The sequence below is a fragment of the Spermophilus citellus genome (genome assembly GCF_964194105.1).
Source record: "Spermophilus citellus genome assembly, chromosome: 5".
In the NCBI taxonomy this organism is placed as follows: Eukaryota; Metazoa; Chordata; class Mammalia; order Rodentia; family Sciuridae; genus Spermophilus; species Spermophilus citellus.
The window spans coordinates 75497380-75512240 of record NC_138186.1 but is presented as its reverse complement, the minus strand read 5'-3'; the positions used below and the strand labels follow the sequence as shown (position 1 = coordinate 75512240).

General features: G+C 36.3%; 1 protein-coding gene across 1 annotated transcript in view; it reads left to right on the top strand.

The window, feature by feature from the left end:
- Positions 1-14861, top strand: part of EYS (eyes shut homolog) — a gene marked incomplete at its 5' end in the record, with an annotated part of 1607607 nt that overhangs the window by 1587177 nt on the left and 5569 nt on the right.

The window sequence follows — 14861 nt, the reverse complement described above, 5'->3', positions numbered from 1 at the left end:
CCTCATGTTAATTGAAACAAGTCAGTCAGAAAGACAAATACCACAAGTTCTCACTCATTTTTTAGAAACTAAGTTAACCTTGAGGACACATGGAATAGAAGAGTGGTCAACAGAGACTGGGAAGGGAAGGAGGGAGAAACGAAAGAAGTTCAATAAAGGATCATCAAAACAGAATCGAGGTATTACTTCTGGTTCTTCTCTAACACAGTAGGGTAACCATTGGTTAAAAGAATTTGTGGTACATTTCAAAATGACTACATGAGGGGACTCGGGTTGTAGCTCAGTGGTAGAGCACAGCCTAGCATGTGTGAGGCACTGGGTTCAATCCTCAGCACCACATAAAAATAAATAAATAAATAAATAAAATAAAGGTAGTGTGTCCATCTACAACTAAAAAAATTTTTTTAAATGCCTAGAAAAGTACAAATTCCCAACACATAAAAATGACTAGCGGTTAAAAAGACAGAAATGCTTATTACCCTGACTTGACTATTATACATTGTATACTTGTACGAAGTTACCATAATTTACTCCATAAAGGTATACAAATGTTGGATCTCAAGAAAAGAATGCAATTTATATTTTTTGTGAATGAAGAACTCTGAAAAAAATGAGTATTTTGAAAATAGATTTCTATTCAAATATTTAATCTTTAAATTAAAAGAGCTTATAAAACTTTTTTAAAAGAAAGGTTATTGAATATTTTTACCACAAAATGATTAACAAATGTTTGAGGAAACAGAGATGTTTACCCATATTTGAACATTACACAATGTATACGTGAATCAAAACATCACATGGTACATGGTGTCTTCATCCTCACTGGCTGTACTTGTAAGACTCCATGGGAACACAACTTTTTGGATTCTGACACCTGTTTGCTTAGGTCAGGTACCCCATAAATATGTATAATTTTGTCTTTAAAATCACTTACATATGTGAGTAAACCCCTTTTAAAATCACTTACATATGTGAGTAAACCCCTCCATGTGAGAAGGAAATTTGTGCCAAGAAAGGCCTGTACTAATATGCTTGTGGGAAGAAAGGTATGAAGAACACTAGGTTAAAAAGCCATGAGCAGTAGTAGCATGCTGCCCCAGAAGGCAACTTTTACACAGATAGTGTTCAATTGACACTTATAATCTGGACAATGATTGTCCACCCAGAAGGCATAGGCACATAATGAACATCTCCCAGAAACTTCTGTAAATAGGCTTTTGAGATTCTCAAAATAGCCATAAATCTTCCTAAGAAATTGGCCTGATACAACAGCCGACTTCAATGCGACGGTTCCAAATAGCTTGAGAGCTCACAGTAAAAAATACACATATTTTTAAATTAGCCAAGATAGTGGTAGAAAAATTAAATATGCCCTCATACCAATAAAAGGAAAGGAAAGGGAAGAGAAGAGAAAAATAAAGAAGGGATTGAAAGGGAAAGACAAAGAAGAAAAAACAAGGTCTGAAACATGACATGAGATTCATTAGAAAACTAGCTTTGGGTTTCTGAGAAGTCTAAGAAAAACATAAAGTACACAAGTTGCCTAATTTGAAAAATAATGATAAAAGCACATCAGTCATCACTCTAAGAAGAGAACTATGTCCTGGTTTTGAACTCTAATAAAAATGTATTGAGCAAGCACCAATTAACAAAAGAAGAAGGAGGAAAAGGAGAAGGAGAACAAGTCTAATATAATATATGTTACCATTGAGGAAATTTTTCTAAAAAAAATGAGGAGACATTATGTATCTGGTCATTTTTTATATTGACACAATTAAAACTAAGAATATATAGTATTAAATCACAGTTCTATAAATATATTCCATAAGATAAATTAAGTAGCTCTCTAATGTTCTTGAAGACTATTCAAATAATGGTCAATCCATTATTTGAAAAATAATTATTTAATATTTTTATTAGAATATTTTTAATACTTAATTATTTAATATTTTATGAGAATATTTTTATTCTTAGATATTATGTCAGCCAAGTTTTTGATAGACCACAGCAAAAAACATTAAAAAGTAAAGTCCCTGTAGAAGTCCAGGTTTTCCAGTTATTAGTTGAAAGGATCATTATATGTTTTGCTTTCTAGATTTATCAGTGACAAGTTGATAATTTATTATGAAAATTTAAAAGTTTAACTTATCACCTGTTCAAATCTTCAAATTCTGCTCTGTAAAACAAGGAGTAGAACATCTCATTCTAAAAGATTTTGATAGTAGGAATTACCAGATGCCTCTATCATAAAACAATCATGTAATTCTGTAGAATACTTAATTTTCATCAATGTTCAGTCTTGATGGGTCTCCAAAGATCACTTAGAACAAAATAGCCACCCAAATATCTAAACGAGTTAAACTGTTACATAGAGTTGTTCCGCATTATCCATCTGGGTGCTGAAGAAAGTCATCCTAAAGGGATGGTTTTATTTTTTCAATAATTGATACTTCACCATTCCTTCTGTTAGCAATTAGCCAAGAGGTTCAATTGCTCATTTACACAACTCCCAGTAGACTCTGACAATACTACATGCCTCCACAAAGAGAGAAGATTCTTCGCTTCCCTTTTTGCTACAATAAAAAGGTATGTACCTAGTTTATCCAGAATTTGTCAAACTGCTTAGATTGTAATGAAGAAAGGTAGTTAAAGATAGTTAAAGATAGGAAAGGCTCTTTTCTAGCCACTAGATTCTTAATGCAATAAAGCTTCTGGGACAGAAACTGAAGAAGGGGCCAAGAAGCTGCAGTGAAACCATAAACACTTATCCCCAGACCTGAGAGCAAAGAATAGATTACTAGATACTACAAAAATCTTAAATTATTCTTACTCTTTCTCTAACAATGGAACAGAACATAGCTGTGGCATAGCAGAACAGCTGTGCCTAAAGCAAAAATTACTTCATTAAACACAATGAAGAGAACATGAAATTGAGAACCCTGTAATTCCCTGAGAACAAAGCTGATGTGCCTCTGGGAGGATTATCCTTTTAAACTCATAGACATGGTGTGTACAGATCAGAGCTATTTATTTTACATGCTTTGAGTTCCTCTTGAAGAACAAATACTCTGGGAATTAAAGTCGTCTATTTTAGAAACCTTGAGGTACACCAATGAGAGCAGGATGATTTGGTAGAAAACAATCTTCACTAGGATTTATTCAACTTAAAGTGATTAAATAGATGTGCTGAACTTAGCAGTTACTGCATCCGAGGTAGGGAGGCGATGACATTTACAAAGCAGGACGGGAACTTGCAGAGCTTAACATGGGAAGAGAACTGTGCTTCAAAAGCAGAGATGTGGGTCAGCAAAACGACGAACTAGGAAACTACAGGGTCTCCTTGCCTGACAAAGACACCACGTTCACAACAATATTGAGGCCTGAAAACCGCAGTGAAAACTCTGAGATCAACGGAGAAGCCACAGCACCCAGCTCTTCATGAAACAAAGGCAGAAATCCCATGAACAGTAAGAGAATTCACAGCAGTTGGCACACTCACTCGAGACCCTCCCTCAGCTTAACGCAGAGCAACTGGAAGAATCGCCCGCTCTGGGACAGACACTGAAGAAAGGGCCAGGAGTCCGCCCCGCACCTGACAGGGAACTTGTTTCTGTCTCATCCGACTCAAGAGTGCTGACAGGATTGGCACCAGAGTTCAAAAACCATTGAAAACAAAGGAGAGCAGAATGTTGGATGCAGTTCCACAAACGACACCAGGGGGAGGAAGAGATCAGAAAACATTTGAGAAGTTTTCCAGCTTCACTGATCACAAAGGGTCTCCCCCTGCACAACGTCAGTAAGCAAAGATTGGGACATGGAGGAGTTGTTTCAAATGCCCAATCCCAGCAAAAAAAAAAAAAAAAAAAAAAAAAAAGGAAGAAAGAAAATTACAAAGCACACAAACATGAAACTATGGCTCAATGGAGGAAACAAAAATAAAACTCCAGAAACCAATCCTTAAAAAAAGCAGATCTAGGGCTGGGGCTATAGCTCAGTGGAAGAGCCCTTGCCTAGTATGTGTGAGGCACTGCATAAAATAAACAGATAAAATAAGGGCATGCTGTCCATACACAACTACAAAAAAAAAAAAAAAATTAAAGCAGATCTATGAGCTGCTTGATAAGGACTTTAAAATAACTAATATAAGGACCTTAATGAGTTAGAAGAGAACATGGACAACTAAATGAAATCAGAAAAATTATGCAAAAACAAAATGAAAGTATCAGCAATGACAACAAAAAAAAATTTAAAGAAAAACAGAAATTCTAGAACTGAAAGTAAAATGACTGAACAACTCACTAAAGGGTTGTAACAGCAAACTTGATCTGGCAGAAGAATCAACAAGTCAAGAAAAAACAGAAATTATCTAGTTGGATAAACAAAAAGAAGAAAAGCAAAGAAAATCTAAGGGATGGCTCAAAATGGATTAAAAATCTAAACATAAGATCCAAAACTAGTCCTAGAGGAAAACATAATCATACACAATGGAATACTATTCAGCCTTAAAAAAGAAGAAAATCCTCTTACTTGTGACTTCATGGATGCACCTGGAAGACCTTTTGTTAAGTGCAATAAACTAGGCACACAACATTTTATATATAGAATATAAAAAAGCCAAACTCATAAAGACAGTGGAATGGTGGTTACCAGAGACTGGGAGCAGGTGACATGCAGGGCTGTTGGTCAAAGGACACAAGATGTCAGTCAGTTAAAAAGGAGGAAGAAGTTTAAGAACTCTTCAGTATATCACAGTGTCTATAGTTAACAAGAGTTTTGCATCCTCACCACACACCAAAAAAATGATATGTGAGGTAACATGTATATTTATTTAGCTGTTCCACAACACACATATATTAAAACATCATGTTGTACACTATAAATTTGTATGTTTATATATTTGTTCCTAGTAACATCATGACCTCCAGTTTCATAATTGGAGTGGGGTTAATCATGTTAATGGTCCACCATACTGCTGGAAACAAAAGAAGCCCTTCTGGCATATGTTCACATAATACATTAAAAACTATCGAAGAAAATTAAGAGTGCTATAATATGACACCAGAAATGGAACACCATCATTTGGTCCTGAGCTTTCATGAGCAGACACTGACAGAACCTGGTTGCTGATGTTGGTGGTAGGGAAAGGAAACTAATATCCTATAACTAATATCCTAAACCTTCCTCACCCTACCCCACCAGCCTCATTAAAGAAGAAAAATAAAAAGAAACTGCATTTGATCTTAAAAAAAAAATTATGTAGGCCAAATATCATGGTAACTCACAGACAACTCATGAGTTGAAAATTAGAGTATGCTATATGTGTAATATGAATTGAATCGCATTCTGCTGTCATATGTAACAAATTAGAATATATTTTCAAAACACACACAAAAAAGTTAGCATATGCTTGAACCTAAAAAAGATATGAATTATGCATAAGAGAAAAAATTAGTATAATGAAAAATAAAAAAGGTGCTAAATTATATTTGTAATCCAGGTTTTTTTCATATTTCACTATTTTGTGTGTGCAGTTTGGAAGCACATGACTACTTTTAAAATCTAAAGCAAGAAAATGATGATTTTTTTCACAAAACTTGCTTCCTTCTAGTGCCTGTGAGTCTTTTCATACTACACCCCTCACTGCTGCTGTTGTAATTGCAGCTAGGTGACATTCAGTAACTCCAGAAAGCCCTCCTGCTGGGCACCTCACTCTCTACTGCTGGAGACATCAAGTTCAAGGGTGGGGGCTGGGGTCGTGGATCAGCGGTAGAGTGCTTGCTTTGCATGTTCGAGGTTCTGGGTTTGATCCTCAGCACCACATAAAAATAAATAAAAGTATTGGAAAATAAATATTTTTTTTAAAAAAGAGTTCAAGGGTGTTCAAAGCCTGAATGTTCTCTCTGATAAGTGAATGTTGACCCATATGGGAGGGCGGATTTTGATTGGGCAAAGAGGAGGGAGGGAAAGGGAATGGGCATGAGGGTAGGAAAGATGGTGGAATGAGATGAACACCATTACTCTAGGTATATGTATGACTGCACATGTGGTATGACACTACATCCTGTACAACCAGAGAAATGAAAAGTTGTGCTCCATTTGTGTACAATGAATTGAAATGCATTTTGCTATCAAGTATAGCTACTTAGAACAAATTGAAGAAGAAAAAAAAAAGAGTTCAAGAGAATTGTGAAGGGGTTGGGGATATGGCTCAAGCAGTAGCACGCTCGCCTGGAATGCGTGCGGCCCAGGTTTGATCCTCAGCACCACATACAAACAAAGATGTTATGTCCGCCGATAACTAAAAATAAATAAATAAATATTAAAAAAAAGAGAGAGAATTGTGAAGACTTCTCTTCCTTATTGAGATTGTACTTGGTTCAGGAGTACTCAGTCAGATCTTTAAACCTGGAAGAGACTTCCAGACTATTAGTAAGGATTACTCTTCTAGTGTCTTCAAATGTAGCCTCCTCCACATAACTTGGGCATAAAATTAGCAGACCAATTCAACTGGCAAATAGCATGCGGTCTACAAAATCTTCCCTACCATTCCATGTGCAAACTTGGAGGCTCGGTTAGTAGGCAAACCTGTCTGCCCAGTCTTTTCTTTGAAATGAGTAATCACCTATGAAACCCACATGCATAGATTTCTGGCTGACACTCCACCATTTCTACTCAGATCTACCAAATCAATATGAATCAGGTCAGAACATAGAGCTTAGACTCAAGCTGATATTCCTGCCAAACTATGTTTAACTTCTAACACCTTCATTCCTTCCCGGAAAATCGTAGCTAATATTAAGTCAGAGATTTTTCTGAATAATGTGCAATGTGACACCAAATTTAACTTTTCTTATTGTCTAGGATTTTCATCAGAAGTCTCAAAACTGAGAATAACAGGTATCATGTAAACCCACAAGTCTAAAAAAAAGTTTATAAGTGAGGAGATAACACTACATACCTATTAGAAAGGCTACGGTAACAAATGAAAGTACCAAATGCTGGTGAAGATGTAGAGAACCTATATCCATCATACATTATTGGTGAGAATATAAAATGCTATAGTCACTCCAGAAAATAATTTTGGCTGTTTTTTATAAAATAAAATATATATTAAGGGAAGATGAACACTACCCTTCCTGATTGTCAGTTTCTGCTGAGCTGAAGTTGCCTGTGGAGCATGGAAAAGAGCTCTCAGAAAACCTGAATCTGTGACCTCTGGAGTGAGAGAAGACAAAACCAGTGCCTGGCCCACACATGAAGGAGCCTGAAGGGAAGAGATTGGCTGGAGCTTTCCCTTTTGGGTCATCTGGGGAGCTGAGGTGCCCCTCCACAGAAGACAGGGCAAGAGCCCTGTGAGTATAACCAAGATAAGCATGAGCTTTCTTGAAAGAACCTTCACAAAAAAAGTAAACTGTCTCAGAAGAAGAAGCTGAGTGGGATTCCTAAAAGGTGAAGAAAAGGAATTAGCCTTGTCATAAACCACAGGACAGAGTTAACAGTGGGAAGCCAAAGGTCAAAGAACCAAAGGAGTATCTGCCATGACAGAGGATAGCTAAGAGAGAGCTACAAACAGGCTGCAGACAAGAAAGATCTCTCCGTTTTCTTTTTATCACTGATCCCCAATGTGGTCTTTCAAAAGCCACAAAGCAGCAGATTGGAAGGAGGAGGGCAATGAACAGCACAAATACAAAAAAAAAAAAAAAAAAAAAAAAAAAAAAGCCATACCACTCACACCACTCCACAACCACAGCTTTCCAAACTTGGATAGCAAAAGATAGATGCTTAGAATTAGGCGAGAGATGGGGGTTTTGATTCAGATTGAATTGGGTTTCTTAACTCCTGAAAATGAAAATTTGTCACTGAGACCTGAAAATGACCAAAGAGCTAAGGGATCTACCAAGATATCATCAGGAATGAGAATGACAGAGCCCACAGACATATCTGAAGGGCAATCACAGGGAAAAATCTGGCTGTTTGTTAAGTGCCTTCCACCAAGTCCTTTTCAATAACCATGGCAATTCCCCTTGATCTCTGAACTGGTTCTTTGTTTATGCTAACTACATCTTCCTCTGATATTCCATATCACCTAATCAAGTGTTTTGAAGAGATATAATGTCTTTCCTCAAAGAATTGCTTGCTTTAGAGTTTTCTGAATTTTGTAAATCAGATGGTCATAATTTCCATATCACCTAATCAAGTGTTTTGAAGAGATATAATGTCTTTCCTCAAAGAATTGCTTGCTTTAGAGTTTTCTGAATTTTGTAAATCAGATGGTCATAATTTCCATCCAACTGGTTTCCACATCTATTTTTTTTTTTAATCACTAGATTGCCCTGACCCGGTGCCAGTCAATACTGTGTTGATAATAATATTTGTAATAAACAAGATCATAAAAGTGATGATCATGAGTGAGGCTTGTGTAATTTGGATATCCCCTGAATTATTAACTATTATTCCTCTTAGAAAACCATCTCTTCTGAAATAACCCCTTACACTGACCATTTCTGTGGCTATTGTTCAGAACCTGGTAGATCAATTATCCAAGGAGAGGGGTTCTGGTGTTTTCTTCTTAAAATAACCTATTTTGATTAGCAAAGTCTCCCAAAGATGACTCATTGAAAATTACTTTGTATGAATCACTGGAAAATATGAACCTTTCCAAATTCTACCTTCAAGTGAATAGTAGAGGCAATATTTGGCAGCTTATTTAGTGATGATAGGTATAACTGAATCAAAATCCTTTGAAGTCCTATTTGTAACTTCCAACGGTAAACCCACTCACATTCAAAGAGCATCAGAACTTTCAATTCCTTATAAAAGCTGTAAAATCTTAATGCATAAAATAATCATAATTCATCAGTAAAAGATATCACCTATGCATTGCTCAGAAAGTGCAATCTATTTAAAAATAGAATCTTCACCTGTCTTACCTATTAAAATAGATCTGCCCCTCATTAAAGAACACAGAACATCAAAATTCTTGAACACAAAGATTTAAGAATTTCAAATCAGTTTAAAAATGAGAGGTGCCAGCCTCTGTGCAGCATGTCAAGCAAGGTGTTCAGAAAAACAAAAACTCAAGGTTAGGTATTAACATCTAATTAGTTAATTAATACTCATTATAAACAACTATTTTTTTGTGGTTCCAAAGTGCAGAAAACTTCCATGTAATCTAAAGCTCTATGAGAAAATTAAGCAATTTATTTTCTAATTCTAAAGTAATAGTGTCAACAAATGCCTGTGTTGAATCATCTTGAAGTAGAAGCTAAAGTGCATGACGTAGAGTCCTACAGTCCCTTTCAGAATGGTGGCACTTGCAGATGGGCGCAGTGATGCACACCTGTAATCCCAGCGGCTGGGAGTCTGAGACAGTAGAATCAAAAGTTCAAAGCCAGCCTCAGCAATGGGGAGGCGCTAAGCTACTCAGTGAGTCCCTGTCTCTAAATAAAATACAAAATAGGGTTGGGGATGTAGCTTAGAGGTCAAATGCCCCCGAGTTCAATCCCATTATTAAAAAAAAAAAAAGAATGGTGACACTTGCTCCTTTACTGTTGGAAATATTACCTTCAGAGAACCCAAAGCTAAGTCCCTCCTCAGACTTACTCAAGCTTAGGCCTCCTCCTCAGTGGTAGCCTGAGTCCTATGACTACATGATGTGGAGATGGAGGGAAGAAGACATACCTCAATTAAATGACTCTGTAGGGTCATCCCCTTTCCAGGACTCCCTGTGAAATCAGCTACCAACTTCTCACTCAATTGGAATAATTCTGTTAAAACTCTCCCTTTCTTTAATATCCCAACAGCAACAATGCCCTCCTTCCTGTTCCTTGATTTGTACAGGAACCCTACTGCACCAAGGGCCTTTGCACTTGTAATTTCCTCTTTCCACTGGATCAATCCTTTACCTTCTTGAGGTGTTTAATTTATAATATCACCTTCCTACTATGGTCTTTCCTAACTCCACATACATACACTCATTTCTCTTTCCCTCTTTATGTATCAACATCTAATATATATGTGTTGGGTTTACTATTTCCACAAGCAAAGATAAAAAGGATTTTTTGTTTTGTTGTATATATTTTTTGTATATACCTGTCAAAGGATTTTTGTTTTGTTTTGTTTTGTTGTTATCTCCCTGTCAGGTTACCTGTCTAAATTCTTTAATTCTATTTGGGAATCTTTGCCTGTGGTGGGCTAGAAAGAGCTGTCAATGGTCTGTAAGTATAGAAGATGGAGATCCTCCTGATAACCTACTGGGAAGTATTAATTTATGTTTTCAAAATACCTGTGCCCTTAGCTGGACATAGAAACTCATAGTTCTAGCAACTCAGGAGGCTGAGGCAGGAGGATTTCTTGAACCCAGAAGTTTGAGACCAGCCTGGACAACATAGAGAGACCCCCATCTCAGAACAAACAAACAAACAAATGAAACAAAGACATATGGAATGTTTACACCACAAATGATTATTTTCAGGAGTTGGTGTGCATATGATAAATAATTGGTCATTTCTCAATTACTGCATTCAATTCTTCTTGATTTTCTTTTTTTTTTAATTCACAAAAGAAACATCTCAATCTCACAGAATTTAGTCATTTTTCCTGTTCAATTTTATCCTTGAAGCCAGGCAAATAAGAAAAACTTCTTTTTGAAATAATATCCTGCACCAATATGTTAAATGTGTATAATTATTAGAAAAGTAATTATCCCAAGGTTACTTAATTAAATAATAAACTAGTAGTGTTGAAGTCTTTCTCAGAATATAAAGAAATGAGTATGCACTGAGAATTTCCTAAAACATACAATGTCAGAGCTACAAATAAAATCCATTCCTTTTTCTTTTTTTCCACTATATATTTTTTTAATTCAAAGATCATTATACATTATTTCATAAGCATTACTTCTTTGGAAAAGGACTGGATAAGTCAGTTGTTTCATGAGTTCATGTGTGTACAGTATTTCTTAGCTCTTGTACTTACCCAGTAACATCAGTGATTTTAGCAGAAACCTACTTCTGAGGCACCATCCCAGGCCTTCCCTGCTTGGAAACAAGGGACCGTCTCATGCTGCTCTTGACTGGTCTATTCCATTCCAGAGACCATGCCCCAGATATTCAATCCAGCCAAGGTAAAGTAGTAAAGCCAGACAGATATCATCTACATTCTTTATTCTGATCTGTATTTCTCACAAACTCTCAAAAGGAAGAAGGTAAAGAAAATGAATGCTACTGACAAGATGTTAAAGACAGATAACAATTATAGACAAAAAGACAAACAATTCATTATTATAAAATATTAGTGTTATGGTTTGGATATAAGATGTCCTCAAAACAGCTCCTATTAATGTGGGAATGTTCAGAGGTGAAAGGATTGGATTATGAGAGTTGTAAATTAATTGGTCCATCCTTGTTTGAATGGACTGAGTTGGTGGTAACTATGGGCAAGTATTGTATGGCTAGAGGATGTTGTAACTGAGGATGTGCCTTTGAAGGATGCATCTGCCCCAAGGCCTCTTCCCACCCCACTTTTGTTTCCTGACCTCTCCGTGAACTGAACAGCTCCACTGAGCCCATCCTCCATGATGTGCTGCCTCATCTTGGGCCCTGAGCAATAAAGTTGGCCATCTGAGGATTGAAACTATGAGCCCCAAATAAACCTGTCTTCCTCTAAGTTGTTCTTGTCAGCTGTTTTGATCAACGCAAATCTAACTAAAACAATTAGCTATCTGATTATAAAACAAAGTTTGATCCCTACCTCAGACTGTTCACTAGGATCCACATAAGTTAAAGGCCTATGTATATGAAATATAAAAATTTACAATATATCAATATGGTAAAAAAATACATATTTATATAAAACTGTTGGCCAAAGAAGCCTTTTAAAAATAAGATACAAGTATAAACCATAAATTAAATAAAAAATTAAAAATTTTGAATAACAAAACATACTATTGAAAACATCAAAGAAAAATGACAGATAAGAGTATATTCTTGTAAAAAATCAAAAAAGGATTAGGACCCAGAATATATGAAGAACTTTTAAAACACAATAAGAAAATGAAAAACTAAAAAAAAAAAAATTAGAAGATCTGCACACTTATGAGAAAAGATATCTAGATAGTAAATAAGCATATAAAGATGTTTATCACCATATGTCATTAGGGAATTGCAAATTAAAACAAGAAAATGCCACTGTGACCCACTTTTTAGAATGCCTAAATCCAAAACATTGACAACACCAAAAGCTGACAAGAATGTTGAGCATGAGGAAATTTCGTCCCTTACTGATAGGACTGAAAAAATGGGGCAGACATTTGGAAAAACAATTGGGAAGTTTCTTATAAAACTAAACATACTCTTACCATATGATACAGCAATTGTGTGTTCTTTAATATTTACCCAAATCTGTTGAAAACTAGTGTCTACACAAAAATTTATGGATGCATATTTTTAGCAGTTTTATTCATAATTATCAAAACAGTAGCAACCACGATATACCTCATTCACCAGTGAACACACGCTGGTGCATCCAAACAATGGCTTATCATTCAGCACTAAAAACAAATGTGCTACTAAGTCGTGAAAAGACATGGAAGAAACTTAAGAGCATATTACTAAGTGAAAGAAGCCAATCTGCCAGGCATGGTGGTACACACCTGTAGTTCCAGCTACTCGGAAACTGAGGCAGAAGGATCGCAAGTTCAGGGCTAACCAGGGCAACTTAGCTAGCAAGAGCCTGTCTAAAAATTTTTTAAAAAACTGGGAGTATAGCTCAGTGGTAGAGTGCTTGCCTAGCATGTGCAAGGCCCTGGGTTCAATCAGAAAGGAAACGGAGTAGAATTAATTGGTCATAACTTTCCTAGCCTTGTATTTGTATACACAATCAGGGTAACTCCACATTAGACTGCTCTAAAAAAAAAAATGATCTATTTTAAAATACTATGCAACTATTTAAAAAAAAAGCAGTATGCAAAATATGCTAACATCATTTTCCTGAAGATAGATTATTGAATTTAAAAAGCTTATTATGAAGAGTTTATGTATAATATGGTCTTATTTATATAATATAAACCAGGTACTAGATATGCAAAAACTTTAAATGTATGTGCACCAAAAAAAGTCTGGCTATATATATTGTTAACACTGGTTCCTTCCTTGTGGTAAGAGTGGAGTAAGAAAAATAAAATTTCACTTTTTTATTTGCTTTATATAAATGTTCTATATAGTTTGAATGTTTTACAATAAACCTTTTACTGTAGTAATACAAAATAATTTCAAAAGGATGCCTCCACCATGCGGCCTGTGCAATGGTTTCATTAATGAGGTTCTAGGCATAAAGTTAGCTAGATGAGATTGAAATAAAACACACAGACTCAGTTACCTTATTTATATTGCCAGGTCCGAGATGGCTCCCCTCTCTGGCTCCCTCCTCTAACCGCCCAGCAGGGCAGCGAGGATTACTCTGGGCTAGCAGGAGAGAGAGAGAGTGAACACGCCTGGGAGTAGCCTTTTATTGGGGAACAAGAGATTCAGGGGAGAATTCCATCCAATGAAGGTTGAGGGGGGACCGCACTCCAAGGTCAGGGTCAGTGATTGGGTCCCCGGGGTCAGTGGTCAGGCACACCCCCACACGGATGGGCTCTCTCATCAGGAAAGGGCCGGGAAAGCTTCGACACAGTCAAAGCGCCTCAGATCCTTAACGGGAGCCACCCAATCACGTGTCAGAATGGCTTCCCACAGATGCCCACTTTTTAAACTATCCTTGTATTTTTAAAATCTATTTTAAGTCAGTGTTTATGAAAATATGGTCCAAGAAATGCCTGGGGTGGGGGGTGGGGTTGTAGATCAGTGGTGAAGTGCTTGCCTGGCCTGTGTGAGGCACTTGGTTTGATCCTAAACACCACATAAAAATAAAGTTGTTGTGTCCATCTACAACTAAAAAATAATAAAAATAAACAACCTCTGGGGTGTTTATTAAGAATATATATACTCCCTCGATTCCATTCCAACTCTAATGCATCAGGACCTGTACAAGTGACATATAGGGCTTTACATGCCTAGCAACAGCACCAGGTGATTCTCAAGAGCAATTAAGTCAAAATGAATAAATACAGTTGCCTAAAAAATCAATAAATATCAACAACCTCCTAGATAAACACCTACCAGTTGCCTGTCAGTCTAAAACTGAAAAACGACAATTAGCAAAAGCTCAGTCCAAAGAAGGGAATAGCTAAATATCTAAAACAATGGCTGAAGTCATGTCATGAACCATGGCACACTCTAAAGAAACACTGTGGCAAAGAAGGAAGGACTATTAAATTATGTAGAGGTAAAAACTACCAAATGTGCCTAACTTCCTTTCTCCCTCTCATAATTCCCATCTGGTTATACACAGAAGCAACAATATTTCAGTAACTGTAAATCTGTTTAATGATTCTAATATTGAAATGAATTTTCTCTTGCTTAACAATGAGGTACAGACCTAAGAATGAGCACTTTCTAAAGAGACCAGGACTTAAATAATCATCAAGAAAACTGATTTTTATATCCATTCCTATTGCCACTTAAAAATGTATCTTGACTTGTTTATACTCTACATTTGAGTCAGAAGCATAGAAACTGAAGACTATAATTTATATAGAGATCCCTTCTATCTTTCACTAATTGAGACATCTTCTTGAAACATTTCCTAGAATCTAAGTTATGCATATGATGCCTCTCTATAATACAATCTAGAGCAGATTTATGCCACACTATGCCAGCCAAAGGGGGCAGTTACTAGAGTTGTAGAAGACTTTTCATTAATTGGCCCCATTACAAAAGCCCAAAATTAGTGGAACAGGGCAGACTCACAAACTTACCAAG